The following is a 16,570-nucleotide window of genomic DNA, read 5'->3' on the forward strand; positions in this document are numbered from 1 at the left end:
AACTTCTTTTGTGAAAAGGTTAGAAGTTATTCATTGACTTGTATATTGAATATAGATTAATTTTTAAGAACACACAGCTGTTTAATGTGTGCTGTTTAAGCTTGCCAATGTATCCTTTTTTCTATATCTCTAAAAAAATTCTTACGTGGAATGCAATATACATGCGAGTTTCAGACCACTGTATTCATCTGGGAAACAGTATAACATGTGGCAAATTATAAAAAGAACTTGCAAAGTATGAATGTGTCTCTTAGACAAGTATTACATATTGGTGAAAGGTTACTATTGCATATTCATAAAAGGTTACAGTGTAACTTATATTTTACGTTGCAAGTGGCTGAGTAATAATAAAATCCTTTACTTCATCTTAGAAACTGAAGTACTGGTAAAGGTTATTTATTGAGGTTTTGGAACTACTGCTTTCAATATACCTAATTATTTAATAATGTCTTGCCAAGATTTGTATAGGTTGGGTGAAGACTATTGTTGAAACTACACATCAGTGCAATCCTAATACACTTGTGAGATATGTTCATTAATGAAACTGCTGGGAAACTAGGCCTTTGTGTGTCACATTTGATTACACTAACAATAAGTGATCTTTTGGTGGTTCAGAAGTCACAGTTTTATACACCGTAGCTAGTAAAATTTATATGGTTAATACTGTCAGTTGACATCTTCAGAGACCAAAGAGTTTAATGAAATTCCTTACCATTTCTAACTATAACAGTTAAAGATATGGACTATTAATAAAATGGCTCTCAGTGACGAGCTTTCTGTGTGTGTGTGTGTGTGTGTGTGTGTGTGTGTGTGTGTGAGAGAGAGAGAGAGAGAGAGAGAGAGAGAGAGAGAATTATCTTTTCCCAGTTGTGTTTTGCTGAGTACATTATGGGTAATAGACACTATGAAAACAGATTTTCTTTTTATCATATAAGATATTTTGGACATACAAGTATATCCATCCAAGGAGGATGAATGTTCTTTCTTTCAATAATTGACCTCATAAAACCATATCGTTCTAGTACTTCGGCATTTCAAGATATTGTTACATTATTTTGATGTACTTCATACAAAATAAAGTCAATTTTGTGTTGGCTACCGATGCTGTTAAATGACACTGCTTGATTTCACACATACAAACAACAAAAATGTTAATTAATTTTGGAGGTTCTTAAATATTTAAAGAAATTTTTGGATTCTGTACTTTATATTCTAATACATTTTTAAGATTATATAAATTCTAATGTTATTGGAACAAAATAAAGTTAATTTGTTTCTTCACATTGTACTGCAATGTAATAAATTATATAATTCTCATATGATATTTCATTTATAAAGGTCGTCAGTGTCACATAACTTCTTTTAAATTGTAACTGTTTGTTTTGTTATACAGATGAGAGTATACTGTGTGGAAGAACAATAAACTTTCTTCTGCACATTATAAGCCTGTGTTTTTGTACGTTTTAGCTTTATGTAAGTGTAAGCTCTTATATGACTCTTTACATTTATTTCAGAACTTTTTTGTTGCCATTATTGCAATATCCAGAAGCTACAAATTCACATATTTGTAAGACACTTTAGCTTGGTAAGATGGCATGTTCATATTTTTTGTGATAGGAATTTTGTACTTTGAGTAACTCCATGAATTTAATTAGCTCATTGAATTATAAATTCCAAATTTAGGATTACCGCAAGCAGATTATTATTAAAGGTTTCTAATAGTAATACAGGCTCAAAATATAATTTTTTATCTTTTTTTACAAAATCATCTTTATAGATTTTGAACATTTGAGGGAAGTTTGTGTATTCTGCAGTTTGTTTCAAACTGTGTAGAATCAGCGCTGGGCTGTGAACTTGCAGTACTTTGATGTTTACTGTTTACTTAGACCTTGCATTAATTACAGATCCAGAAAGCATAATTTAGACTGACAAATGTAATATTACCTGGCAGGAAAGAACTTTAAATAACTAAGGAGGTTATTACACATATATGTTTCATTTTGATTCTTTGGCATATCATTATTTAACTGTGGAAATGTATGGCACATTTTTCTTAGATTAATGGACAGAAATAAGCAAATGAACCAGCATTGCATATTCAGCAACTTTGCCTTGATGAAAATGTGCCCACTAATATTCCTGAAATACAAGTAAAAAAGCATATAACCACACATTCACCATAAAATGATATTGCAGTATGTAACAGGGCAGATTTGATGTTTCCATAATGTCCATTTTCATATATAACTTACCTTCACTGTAAGAAAGTTGCCTCATTTATTGAGTTGAACTAAAAACTATTTTTGGATTCCTTGTACCCATATTAGAGATGTTACCTATGTTTTTGCAGTGTTTTAAATGGGTAACTTTCAGAATACCGCAACTGCACTGATGTACAATCATCGGCCACTTCCTTGAATTTTCATTCACACATACCATCCTAATTTTAATAACCACAAATGGAAATAATTCTCTGGACATATTTCAAAGAGGAACCCCAAACATGTGGTACCTCCTATTACAGTTATGCTGTTGTTAGAAAGATCATTGTGTTTCACAGGAGAGTGAAGTAACTTCCTACTCTCTACAGTAAATATGTAATACTGAGACCAACAAAGGACACTCTAGTATCTCCGTATGATTGTAATTTATGAAACAGTCTTATGACATATAGGTCTAAATACTTTTGTGGAAGTACAAAAGACTTTATATTGGTACATTCTGATGTTGAATACAAAACAGAATAAAATATCTGTTTATATCATTCCATTCTTAGAGAAGATTGTAAATATATCAGTGGAGCATGGTTATTGAAATGCATTAATATTCTTGTGTAGACTATTATTGAAAATAGTGTTGAGCTTAATAGTAACAGTGACATGTACTATTCTGACTTCCAAAAAACTTATTTTATGTAAACAGTTTTATTTAACAGTCATACAAGGCTAACCAGTGGTTCAAGGGGACCATCAGACAAGTTAATCACTAATTTTGATGAGTATTTGGTATATTGTAGAGGGTCCTGTCCTGTGCTAGCAGCATTTCGTGCGACAGCCCATTGTTTCTGAGAAAATCAATGTTGAAGTTTTTTGCATATGTCACTTTCAGTCTGTTTTGGCAAAGAGAGCATAGTGTAGCAGCTAGGGTTAGTGACGACAATGTTGTTGGTACAGATTTGCCAACCCAGAGATGTTTAATTGTACAGGGAAGTGAAAATTTTCACAAAACAAAAAAAAGAAAATCAAATTTCTCCCAACTTGCAAAAGACTAATAGGGAAATTGCTTTCAGGGGATGTTTCATAAAAATATGTTCTTTAACTTTGCATCAATTTGGTGCACCAGCTTTCACAGGAATGATCAAGGAGGCATGGTTCACATTGAAGTAGATTGAAGAAGAAACAGTCTTTTGAATTGAAATGAACTGTATTTTATTGTATTACTTCCAAAAAATCCATGTGCCTGCAAGGCAGTAGCTTTCATTAAATGTGTGTGGTTCTCTACAAATTTGTGTTGTGATTGCTGTTACAACAAATACCATCTGAAAGTGATGGTGAATAAGACGATTCTGTAATCTATTATCTAACAAATGGGATACACATTAAAAAAAGTTGTATGAATGATTTATTAATGAAATTGCTAAGCTGAAAATGACTACTTCTGAGTCATTCTGCATGATATGTACTATGGGATGACATTCTGTGAGATGAAATTGAAAAAAGAAAAGGTTCACAGGCAAGATTTGAACCCTTACTGCCATCGTGTTAGCTGTGAACCTTAACCACTGTGCTACAGTTACTTGGTTGAAACCTAACAAACATTACAGGTATAGGTGGTACACATGAAACTTCAACAATTGTCTTGGAAAGTTGTGGCCATTGTTTGAAAAGCTGCTGGTCAGGTACTCAGGACAAGTCCCTCTACAATATACAAAAGATTCATGAAAATCCTTAATTCATTAATTAAGAGGTCTGATGGTCCCCTTGTTAGTGTCCTGTACAGTATTACACCACAATCATTAACCCTCTTTGATTTAATAAATGCTTTACTCTTTCTCTTAACTAATTCCAGTAGACAGCCCTATGCGATTAAATTTCAAATCCATTCTCCACTAACTTGGTTGTATGGATTAGATTCTTATTTACCTTGCCATTTCTGATGGAAAGTGTTTGGAAAGTTTCTGTCTGGGTATAAAGAAATAAAACAAGAACTATGTCATTTCTTTATTCTTTGAAGTGCTCCTGGAAGTTAGTACCAAACTCTTGGCACAATAGCAAATGTATTATTTTCTGTATGTGCAAGGTAATACACTTTAAACTTTTGTTAAAAATATCATGGTGCTAGAGCTGCTATGACACAAAATTTGATTTCTTTGAGTTCAGAATAATCTGCCAGGAGTTATAATATTTTTTCAGTGTAGTATTATGCACTATAAATTTGGCAGAAGGCAACAGAAGGTTTTCACAAACAGTTATTTGTTGCAGAAAACATCCATTGAAAACACACATACCTGTGTGCTTAGAGTATCCACAATGGGAGGAGGAATCTGAAACACAACCTTTATAATCATTGTAGAATTGTCATTTATTTGCAGGAATGATTGTTCGTGATTCTACTAAACTGCAGGTTCAGTCTGTTCTGGCATTATACTGTTGAGTATTATTGGAAACACTGTGATCTTTGCAATTGTTACATAATATGTGTGGAATCAGTGACCATTTCTATGGACCCTACTCACCTCCATGAAGAGCAGAATATAAACATGCACTGCTCAACATCTGTCACAGAAGGAAGCTCCCATCCCGCCTTCCCCTGTGCATACCTGTTGTCGATGCACAACCTGATTCCGTTTTACATGGTAGAATGATTGTAATAGACATTTGAAGGTATGATTATTCCATACAGAAAGTTTCTACTTATATGTTCCATCTATTGGCCCGGCCACATCAGTTGGAAACGTGACATATCATCTCCTGCACTAGAAGTGAAAAACAAAACAGTATGGAATTTTTGTCAAATCTAAAGAAGTATCACCTCCAGAAGTTGACAACTTATTAATTTCAACAGGGTGACAAAACCACTCAGCCTGCAGGCCATGGAACCATGTGTTCCAATCTTATCCCTCTGGAATCACAAATATTAACCGTGCATCTACAAAAGTTTTATGGGCATCTGCTGGATCCCCATCATGCAAAAACCACTTGCAACTTCTTCATTTTTGGGTTTTCATCCCATAGTAATTCTGGAAAAATGCCTTGGATGAAGCCTTACACAGCTTAATCATAAATGGCTGTTGTGTAGCGTGAATTGTAACTCAAGGAATACCATCTGCCCTAATACCTGTTTGTGAAAAAGTGCTATTCTGTTTGTTCTAAATGTTGTCTCAAATATAAATAGCACACGATATGGAAACATGTCATGTACTGATACCTGCATATTTGACAGCTGCGGAATGCATCCTTTGTAGTCAGCCATACAAGTAAAGCATGTTCTACCTTAATCGAACATTTGCGGTGCTATGGATCACATCCCAGCAAAACAGTGATAAACAGTAGCAAAGTAAGGATTTCTTGGGTGTTCTCTGTTTGGAAAAACATTTTGATACAGCCCTACATGGTCTTACTTAATATGCACATTTGCCCTCTCGCAAAAAGGATATACTGGGATGGTTAAACAGAACATTTATCAGGTAGCTGACTACTACCACATTCATGAAATGTTTGAAACAGGTTGATCATCTTGAATGTAAACAAATGACAAATTTAAACATATCCCCATAATGACTCATCATTATTAAGAATAGAGTGCATCAGCTAATTAACTTGTGTCAGTATTAAAATAAACTTCAATTGTTGTTTATAAATTTAAGTTGTTCAATTTTACATTGAATATATTGATCTTAAACTTTAATTATAACTCTAAAAATGAGGAATTTTAAATATATGTTATTCTGGTCTTTTCTGTCTTGACCTGTTGTGAACAATGCATCTGCAAAATATGTAAAAGTATTTCCAAAACACACTATAGATGTATGAGGTTTTTCATTCATTTCCTGCTTCTGCACTTTTGAGGAGTACTTGCAAATGACTTTGTGATTGGTAAGTGTAGTTGCTCTAATGCTTTACAGTTTCAAATTTTTAGTGTCAACATTATTTGTACATGAATAAAAATATCCATTATGAATAATTTATATCTTTGTTCCATATCATAATTGTTTTTATGGGTACTTGCTGAATTTAATCATATAGTAGTAATGCATGTTTACTTGGTAGGTGTCGTAGTTATCTACCTTACCAGTACCATAAATATTGAGTGGATAGCTAGCAATTATTGAAGAGGCTATAAGTTTATTGTACCTGCTGTAAAATTTAATTCTTGGAGTGTTACAAATGTTCAGATTCACTGACTCAGTTACATAAAAATTTTTTAAATCCTGCCATTGTAGAGTGCTTTACCCCAGAAAAAGAAAAAAAATGGCTTAGGAACACAGTGCCATTACTTGACGAGTCTCTACAGCATCTTTAAGCAAAAACTTTAAATTATGATTAGCATTTTGATGAAATAGGCATGAGGCAATAATTTCTTCACTCTTTTTTTTACACCATAGAACATGCCACTAATGACGGATGGTCTGTCACAGCCTTGGTTGACACATTTTCTCAGATCTAGTCCCTGTCATACTACAGATTCAATTATTTCATGTTAGAGTTCTAATCCATATTATCTTTACCTCTGAAGGATTCCCCAAATTATCTTCGATTATTTCACACAGTTGAAGACTTCACTTAACAAAATGATTTACTAATGTCTTGTGGCACATACATGACAGAAAAATTGTGGCTTTATTCTGCATGTGTGACTACTTTTGCCATAAACTAAATAATTCAGTTCTGGTTTAGATGACTTAGCCATGTGGTTTCTGCAGTAATTCTTCCAATACTGGATCTAAATTGACAAGTAATTCAATGATAGGAAGAAAATTATGGTAACAAAAATGACACATATGTGTCATGAGAATTTTTTAATTTATAAAGATTTTCCAGGCTATTATGTGATGACCACAAGGTTGTTCATAAGAAAACCAACCCGTTTGTATCCAATTGTGGACAATATCTTCTGTAGGGTTTGTGGTTTGGATATGTGTTTGATTCACACTATTGAGTGAAGTTAATATTTGCTACTGTGCTGTTTGCAGAGAGAAGTGATGACTGCTATTCTTTAATTTCAGTGCAATTAGGCCATTGTTGATTGTTGTCAGTGCTGCTGATACTGTGCAACATTGGAAGACTAGTCACTAGTGCAGTTCCTCTTCACAATCAAGCTATCACTATGCTTCACACTTTTCTCTTTCTGATAAAAATTAGTTGTGTGTGTAGTACTCTCTGCCATTCCTCTGTGCAACCTAACACAATATGTGCTCGTGGCTGCCAGAACTTGGGTCTTTACCAAACAGAATCTGGGAGCTTCCTCACTGCAAACTTTTTCCTGCTACAGTTGATTTCTCCATTATGTTCCTTCAACAGCTACCACTTTTTTCTGCCTTTGTCATTGTAGTTTATATATTTCATTTTCTCAATCAATATATGAGGTTGGTCAAGAACACTTACCACCCATTATAAGAAGCATGGACACACAGATTACCACATAGTTGTGGGCACATAAATAAAGATACTAAAAAGGGGATGATGAAAAGACAAATAGATGGCCATAAAGGCAAACTTCAGAACATGTGACAGTCATGAACTAATTCAGCAAATTAATGATTTAGTCTGCCATCTAGCATGCATCTCTTGTCAGTGTTTATGAGGATCACACATGCAGGAACTTTAAAATGAGGTATTCTGAACTCCCCAGGGCTCTTGAAACTGACAGCTCACACTCCACATATGCTGACCACATAATAGTCCAGAACCTTCATCCAACAAACATAGATGCAGACTTATAATACTTAAATCCATCAACAGTCTATGTCAAAAACTCATCATTAAGGAAAATTTTGATAATGTCAGATTAGGCTGTAGCAGCAGGAAAATAGGTTTTAAAAGCATAGACAACGCTGTGTAAAAGTAAGCTATTCAACACATTCCATGCGTAGAATGAAAACAATCTAATATTGGATGCAGCTAGACACATAGTACAAACATAAAAATTATGTTTTATGAAACTAGTGCTAAATAAATTAGAGTACCAGTACAGTTGATAATGACATGTACATTGTTTCAGTGACTGTTTTTACATGAGAAACATGTACTGGAAGAAAATAACATAAACAAATGGTAGACAGTGAGTATCCAATTTTGGCATATGATGATAGTAAATTATGGATAGTGGCCATACACATTAATTAAATTCTGATCATTTTCTTTCTTAAATTCACAATTTTTCTATAATTCTTATGTTTGTACAATGTGATACAGGAACTGGAAATGAAACTCCTGGCTAAGAATTGGGCTGACGACATACTCCAAAATGCATAACATGTTCACTGTAAGGTGTATAAAGTGCATAAAATATTCACTACATGGTATATAAAGTGCATAACATATTCACTACAAGGTATATAAGCCCATAGTACAATTTCATTTCTGCCTCAGATTAGTGTAACCCATTAAAGTAAATGGAATGTCACTGAAACTAATCAAATCTGATTGATACAATAGGATATCATTCTTTTATTCCTTGTTTTATGTTAAAGCGTGCACATTAATTGAAAATATCATCAAAACAAATACAACAGTTATATTTGTAACTACTTTCTACATGACATGCACTCGTCATGCTACACCATGTGTTTCCAATTGCACTGCTGATTTCTCTTTGGTCAGTGCAAGTATGGCCCTTTGTCAATTGCTGCTCACTATACATGACCTATGCTCGAAAGGACAATGTATGGCCATTAAAAAAGCTGATCAAATTATGGCAGTGTGAGTCCTGCAGACTGTACCAGCTGGGTACTAAACGCTGGTGATTGTAAGCCATGGATTGAGGGTAATTGTAGTATTACTGTCTATTTCCCCCTTCCCTGTTCCATCTGAAAATGGTGCCTGGGAAGAATGACTATCGGTAAGCCTCCGCATGAGCTCTAATTTCTCCGATTGCCTCAGTGTGATCATTTTGTGAGAATTTCGTGGGGTGAAGTAATAATATATTGCCCTACTCATACACACCCTCATTCTAAATATGATCTGGATTGCCCATTAGTGTAGGTATCTGAAGTCCAGCTGGGTGGCGGCACCATCAGATGTACAGAAGTAGTATTCACAGGTAACAGACTAAAACTTAAAAGGATTGTAGGGTGCACACACAGAATTTGTAGGCTATCTGCATAGTGGCAGCAGGTTGTCAACAACCCAGACACAGCTACAAATGAGTCTGTGCTGTTGTAAAGAACATAACACAGTATGAACAAGAACATGTCGGTGCCTGCAGCCACTTTGGCTGTACCTCCCCTGTTGATGCCATTTTTTTTCAGTACAGCAAGAGCAAATTTGCCCTCTAGTGCAAAGTATTCATCCCTGTGTCTCAGAACATGACACTTTTGTAACACTCAGAGACTCTCACTACATCTTACTGCTACATATATACTTCACAAGCCATTGTAGGGTGCATCTGGATGGTACCTTGTACCACTACTAGTCATTTTATTTCCTATTTGACTCAAAAATGGAGTGACAGAAACGATTGTCTGTGTGACCCTGTACCAGTCCTAGTTTCTCTTATGTTGTTGTCGCAATCTTTATGCAAAATTTATCATGTATTTTGGCTGCAGTAATATTGTTCTGCGTTCAGCTGCAAATAGGTGAATTCAAGCCTTTCCAATTTTGGTTCAAGTTTAAACAGTGATCTTTATTAGCTGCTTTTCGCAAAACAACTTTTTCTGTTTCTTCATTAAAGCTGGAGATGTCTGCTTCAATATTAACTACAGTTACACACATAAACATTCTTCTCCTGAAATGTTTTGAGAGGCTCTATTCTGAAGATTTTCTTGGAGACATTTGCTACTAAAGTACAGTTCTCATACATACCAAATTTCCTGCTATTTGTAGGCTACACCATTTGACAAAAAAGTAATTGTGTACACATGCAGGGGTATGTAAATGATTAAAGTTGCAATCCTTTTCGACAGGTAGAATGGCCACTATAATACATTAGCGTTGTTACCAGGCCTGGTAAGGTATGTATACAAGGGGCATGAACAGTGTCAGATGTGGAGCTATCACTGAAAAGAATAGAGATGCTGTGTATGAGGTCTGTTCAAAAAATCGTGGAACATCTGTAATTTTGCACCAGAGGTGTGTTGGAGGGAAATGCGGTTGGCATCCCTGCACACACCTGTGTTTAATGTGTGGCTGCCAGAACTTTCATTTTTGTGTGCTGTTACTTATTGTTCAGTGCTGTATTGAATAGATCGTTGTATCTCACAGTTTGCAAATTTCGAGATGGTGGAATATACCACATGTAATAAGCACGATTTATTTGGTACGAAGCACACATATACAGATATACACCTTCTTGATTCTTGGTACACATGTTCGGGTGAATCCTTGTACAGCAGTGGAGGGATCCAGCGAGGGGACGGTGGTTTGTGAGGAGCCGGGGTATAGAGAACCTGAATGCCTGTTGTGGTATGAAGGACTTTTACCATTGATGGTTCAGTGCCAACAGGCAAGGGGACAGACTGGAGAAGATGAATGTGGGTCAAGTTGTCATTGGGGAAGCTGGCTCGCTCACAGAATACACACACATTATCTGGGTGCATAACAAAAACACTTAAGAACTGCAAATGAAAGCAGCGTTGACATTAACTACCACTTCTGCATATGGGTTTACAGAATCTCCACACGAGTCATTGTTGGCAACATCACACGTTCCGAGGCTGGCCCCTGATATGTCACCAAATCCTAATAGGGGAGAGGCGGGGGGGCTGCCTGTAGGAGGGGGAGTCCTCACACGTGCCACTCTGTAGGGGGATGTCACACACACCTGTAGCACTGTCACACGACTGGGAGTGGGTAATGTCACACGTGCGGGAATGGTCATCACTCACCCGTGGACCGTCGGTAGATGCCTCATGCAAGGCGGATGTAGCAGGGAGTGGGGCCCGACTGGGTGGGGTATTGGACAGTTTTCCCAGAGAACACACCGGTTTGATGCGCCATAAAGATACCGTTTGAGGTGTGCCATTAATGAGCACTTCAAACATGTTGTTATGCCGCAATATGACTCTGTGCAGGCCCGAGTATATGAGGGCTGAGTGCTGGTCAGATGATGTCATCACACACAATGATGTGAGTGCACGACACCAAGTCCTTATGCAAGAGGGAGTGAGTGCGGTCAAGGAGGGAGCACGCGAATGTTAGTGATTTGCTCCTTAACTTGCTTGACGAATGTCGAGTCACAGATTTGATGTGGAGGGAGTAAAGGCTTGACTAGCTGTGCTGAGAGTGTGAGGGGTGCTCCATATAGTACTTCTGCCAGGGACTCGTCAAGGTCCTCTTTGTACACGGCCCGAACGCCTAACATTACCCGTGGTAAGGCGTCAGCCCACTCACCTCCGTGGCACATCAGGGCAATTTTAAGCATTCGGTGCCAGCATTCAACAAACCCATGACTCTGTGGGTGGTGTGCTGTTGTCCTAAATCGTTTCACCCCGCACAGTTCACAAAGCTACCAGAAGAGGGCGGACTTGAACTAGTGGACCTGGTCAGTGGTGATAGAAGTAGGGGAGCCGAAGCATGAGATCCACATTAATAAAAAAGCTCGGGCCACTGCATTGGCTGTGATAGTAGTGAGAGAAATTACCTCTAGCCAGTGGGTAAACCTGTCAATGGTGGACAGTATGTAATGGAAGGGGCTCGAGGGGGGTAATGGCCTGACGATATTGATGTGAATGTGCTGAAATCTTCATTTTGCCACATCGAACTTACCCGTGTGGGGCTGTGCATGACGTCCTACTTTTGCGTGCTGACAAGCCACACACAGGGTCTGCATTAAATTTTGCATGAAACTTGAGAAAACCTTTACAGGACACATGAAATGATGCAGGAAGCCTATGGTGATGAGTGCTTAAGCCGTACTTGGTGTTACAGGTGGCTCACATGGTTTAAAATTGGCCGGATGGAAGTTAAAGTTGACTCTTATTCAGGACACCCTTCGACATCTACCAACAATGCCCATGTCAGGGACATCAATGAAATTGTGCGTGTCAGTTGAAGACTAAGTGTGAGAGATTGCAGAAGAAATTAACATTTCAGTTGGATCATGTCATGAAATGCTGACACAGCATCTTGTAATGCATCGTGTTGCCGCCAAGTTTTGTCCCACAGCTCATGAGTCAAGACCAGAAAGACGTTCATCCCACAATCTGTGAAGAATTTTGGGATCACACAAATGAGAAAGAGATGTTCGTTAAGAGAATCATAACTGGTGAGTAGACATGGGTTTAGGGTTATTATGTTGAGACCAGTGGGTTAGGAAAGGTTCTCCAAGAGCAAAAAAAGCTTGTCAGGTCAAATGTCAAAGCCATGCTGATAGTTTTCTTTGACTCTGAAGGATTGTGTAGTATCTAGGAAGCCTGCATACTCTGTTCGCTAGACAATCAAACAAACAAGTTGTATTAATGAGTTTTATTACAAAAAGAAAATTACAATACTTAACTTTGACAATTACACAGATGTGTCGCAAGCAAAGGGCGACACATGAAATAATCAGTCTTTGCGGTGACTTCTGATCTTTAACTGACAAAAGTCTTTCCTGAACTGCTATCAAAATTGCTATCATTGATACTGCTATAGCAATGGCTAATCTTGAAGCTGCTACCGAACCAGGCCATCACCAGTCGGTCGCAGCGCTTATGTCCTGTTCACATTGGTGATGCTGCTGTTGCGTTGTCATCCTGAGGGAGGTCTGGTCAGCATGCGATTGGCTGACTTCTTCTCACAGCCTTCTCTTCCCTGTCGGTCCCAACTGGCATGCCAGTACTTGACATTATGCCGTAACAGATTAGTTCATCATGACTTTGTGGCACAGGTACAAACTGTTAATCAAAATTAATATTGGGATGTGTTGCAATGCCTGCGAGAAAATGTGAGAAGGAAACAACCTGAAATGTTGTGAGACCATTCATGGCTCTTGCATCATGATAACGCACCTGCACATTCATCCCTGTCAGTGTTTGACTATAGCACAAAAAACTAAATCACTGTGCTGCCTCATCCTCCATACTCTCCAGACCTGGCAGCGGGGGCTATTTTCATTTCCAAAGTTGAAAACTCCATTGAAAATATGATGATCTGCAACAATAGGCGAAAATTCGCAGACTGCACTTCGCGTGATCTGGAAGAGGCATACTAAGACTGCTTCCGGAAGTGGAAACAGAGTTGGGAGCAGTGTATCAATTGTAGAGGAGAGTATTTTGAAGGAGACCATGCAAAATAAGTAAAAGGTAAGCATAGAAAAAATTTTTGGATGAAGTTCTGGAATTTTTTGAATATATCTCATGCTTTTGTGAGACACTGTCATTAGCGTGTGACAGAGTTTGAAAGGGACTTTCTGTTGGGGTTTCCATTTATCTGGATGACTGAATAATTGTGCAATATCCAGATTTATGGGACATTTGGATTTGACTGTCTCAGTGTTGGACTGCATGGGAACATGAGGGCAGGCATACTTGTTGTCATAATTCTGGTCGACCACGTCTGACCACCGCGAAGATGGATTGCCATATTGTGCACCAAGCAAATCATAATTCCTTCACATCTGTGTGTGCTATGTGAGAACAAGTAATGGACTCCCTGCACCATTGATCGAAGATTAGCAGGTGCCAGACTAGGGAATCACCATTTCATTTGTAGGTTGCTGTTGGCGCCACAGCACAAACAGCTGTGTTTGGAGTGGTGCCTTGACTGTGTATCATAGACAGCTGATTAACAGCATCACATTGTGTTCAGTGATGAATTGTGGTTCTGTACTACCCTGGATGACCATTGTTAGCAAGTATGTTGGCAATCTGGGAAGAGGTCCCATTCTTATAATTTTTTGAGAGGCACTCAGGTCGTCATGGTGTAAGGAACCATTGGGCATGACTTAAACTCATGGCTGGTACTGTTTGAGGGGACTCTGATGGCCCAACTGCATCCTCATGTGTTATCTCTTAGTTGACAGTTTCGTGCTGCTATCTTTCATCACTACAATGCTCATCCACACATGATACATGTTAGTGAACTGTGTGCTTGATTTTGAGGTACTCCTGTGGCCAGCAAGATGCGCAGACCTTTTACCAATAAAACATGTGAGAGAACAACTTGGACATAAATTCCATCCCAATATCAAAGACCAGCTACAGCAGTTCTAGGCCAGTTTGCCTCAGGAGAGGATACAATGTCCTACATGACACCCTTCCAAACTGAATCAGGACATGCCTGGAGGCCAGAGGGGGTGCAACATCCTACTGATCAGTGAGCTCATACTGTCAAGTTCTTTGTAAATTTGACTAGATTTTGTAATCACTGAAATAATATTGCATAGCCTCTCATGTGGGAATCACCACCTGGGGGGGGGGGGGGGGGGGGGGCAGCCCCCCTCCCCCCAATCCCCCATTGTTTTTTAAAAAAGCATTTCAATTTAATTGATTCTTAGTTGATCAAAAATAACACTGCTCAATTAATATATTTAACTACTTTCATGCAGTAAGAATTAATGGTTTGAAGGATTTACTGTTGTGCCAGTAAATCAAATCCACATATGTTATTCACTAAAAAGACAGTATTCCAACTTTTAATAAGTTGTATTGGTATGAGTACAAGTGTTGAAAGTGTGGTGTAGATAAACATGTATCTGCATGGTTTTGCTGTAAGTTTGTTGGAGGAGGTGGCCAGGAGACAGATGGTTAACAATCAAGTGCCATGTGACAATCACTCATGGTCTGGTGTTGGTATAGTAATAAAGTTCTGGCCAGTGGATGTGTCAAGAGAGTTCAAGGCAATTCATCAATATTGTTTTTTTTTTTTTCTTTAAGAGGCAAATGAATGATGGTAAGTGAATATCTGTTATCAAATGTATTACCGTTTACTTAATTTTACCTCTACAATGTAGTAGAACACTTGGTTACAGGAATTCATTAACTGTTTTTGAAACTGATCTAAATATAGCATATAGCCTATTATATTATACAGACATTATTTTTCCTTGGTTCTTCCCTCCAAAAAGGTTTCTAATAAACTAGCAATTTACTTGTCGCAGCTTTGCCCAAGTTATTCAGTAAAAGAAAAGTATGTACTGTGAATTTTTATAGGGTATTCTGGTGAAGTAATAGGTTTCTAGTATTCACCATGTTTTAAAAGAATAGATATGTACTTTAAACTACAAAATACATTGTGGTTTCTTGTGGTTTATTTTCACTTTCTTCAACTGGTTTTAATAATCAGAGTAATAAGTACAATAATGCTGGAACTGAAGAAATGAATTAAAATTTTTGCTGCAGCCAGGACTCGAACCTGGGTCTTCCTGTTACTTTTTAATATTTTAAAAGTAATAAATATTTCAAGATGTAGAAATCTTAATTTGTTATTGTTTCACTCAACCGACAGCCGAAATTTTGCATGAATGAAGCTTTTATATATAGAAAGAAGTTAGGAAATATTTCACCATTTCATGGTAATAGCATATTCAATGATTTGCAATGTCATTAACAGTATGTGAGAAGCTGATGGACTATTTCCATTGAGAACACTGTATAAATATACACTCAAGAGAGAAAAGCTCTAAATATTACATCCAAGTTCAATTATCAGTGATTATATCCTTCACAGACTGTTCCACAAAATCACAAAAAAGTTTAAAAAATTGGAAATGACACATGGTTACATTCTCCTTGTACACCTCGGGTAATGTTGAAAACAGTGAAAAATACACTTTTTACCTGTATAAAGGATGGGTAACCAGCTAGCTGACCATTACAATATGGAATAATATCATTATTTTTAAATACCATTTTGGGGACTACAACAAACTTCTGACTTCGTTTTGAATTCTGACAGTAGTCCCATAAAATGTGTTCTTTTCCAGAGAATTCAGAAGAGAACACTGGTGAAGTTTCATCTGAAGAAAAATCTGAAGAGCAGGTTCTGCCATTGCCATATTCATCAACTTGGATATCAAAACTTGTCACAGCAGCAGCGGAAGAATTGGTAAAGCCTGATGCTACCTTTGCTTGCTTCCCCTCTCCAAATCAACCTGAAATTCTACTAGACAGTCTCCCTGTGCCATCTTCCAGGCTGAGTACTTAGTTTCCAGAAAAAACTTGTATATGACATTTCCTTGACTTCACATAGTTGGACCTGGATCTGAAGAAACCCTTTTTCTTTATTGCACAAAATATACCAAGCTGTGCCTGAAGAAAACTCTTGCAACAAAGGCTGATACAGCATTTACCAGAAAAGGATTTAAGGATTGGAGAAAAGCTATTGGAAAATTTAAAGCACACGAGAAGAGTTCTGCTCAGTCTCAGGCTGTATTGAACCATACTCAATTAAAAGCACCCATTGAAGGGAAATGATCTTAACTGAAATTTGAA

This window comes from Schistocerca cancellata, chromosome 4, assembly GCF_023864275.1.
Source record: "Schistocerca cancellata isolate TAMUIC-IGC-003103 chromosome 4, iqSchCanc2.1, whole genome shotgun sequence".
Classification (NCBI taxonomy): domain Eukaryota; kingdom Metazoa; phylum Arthropoda; class Insecta; order Orthoptera; family Acrididae; genus Schistocerca; species Schistocerca cancellata.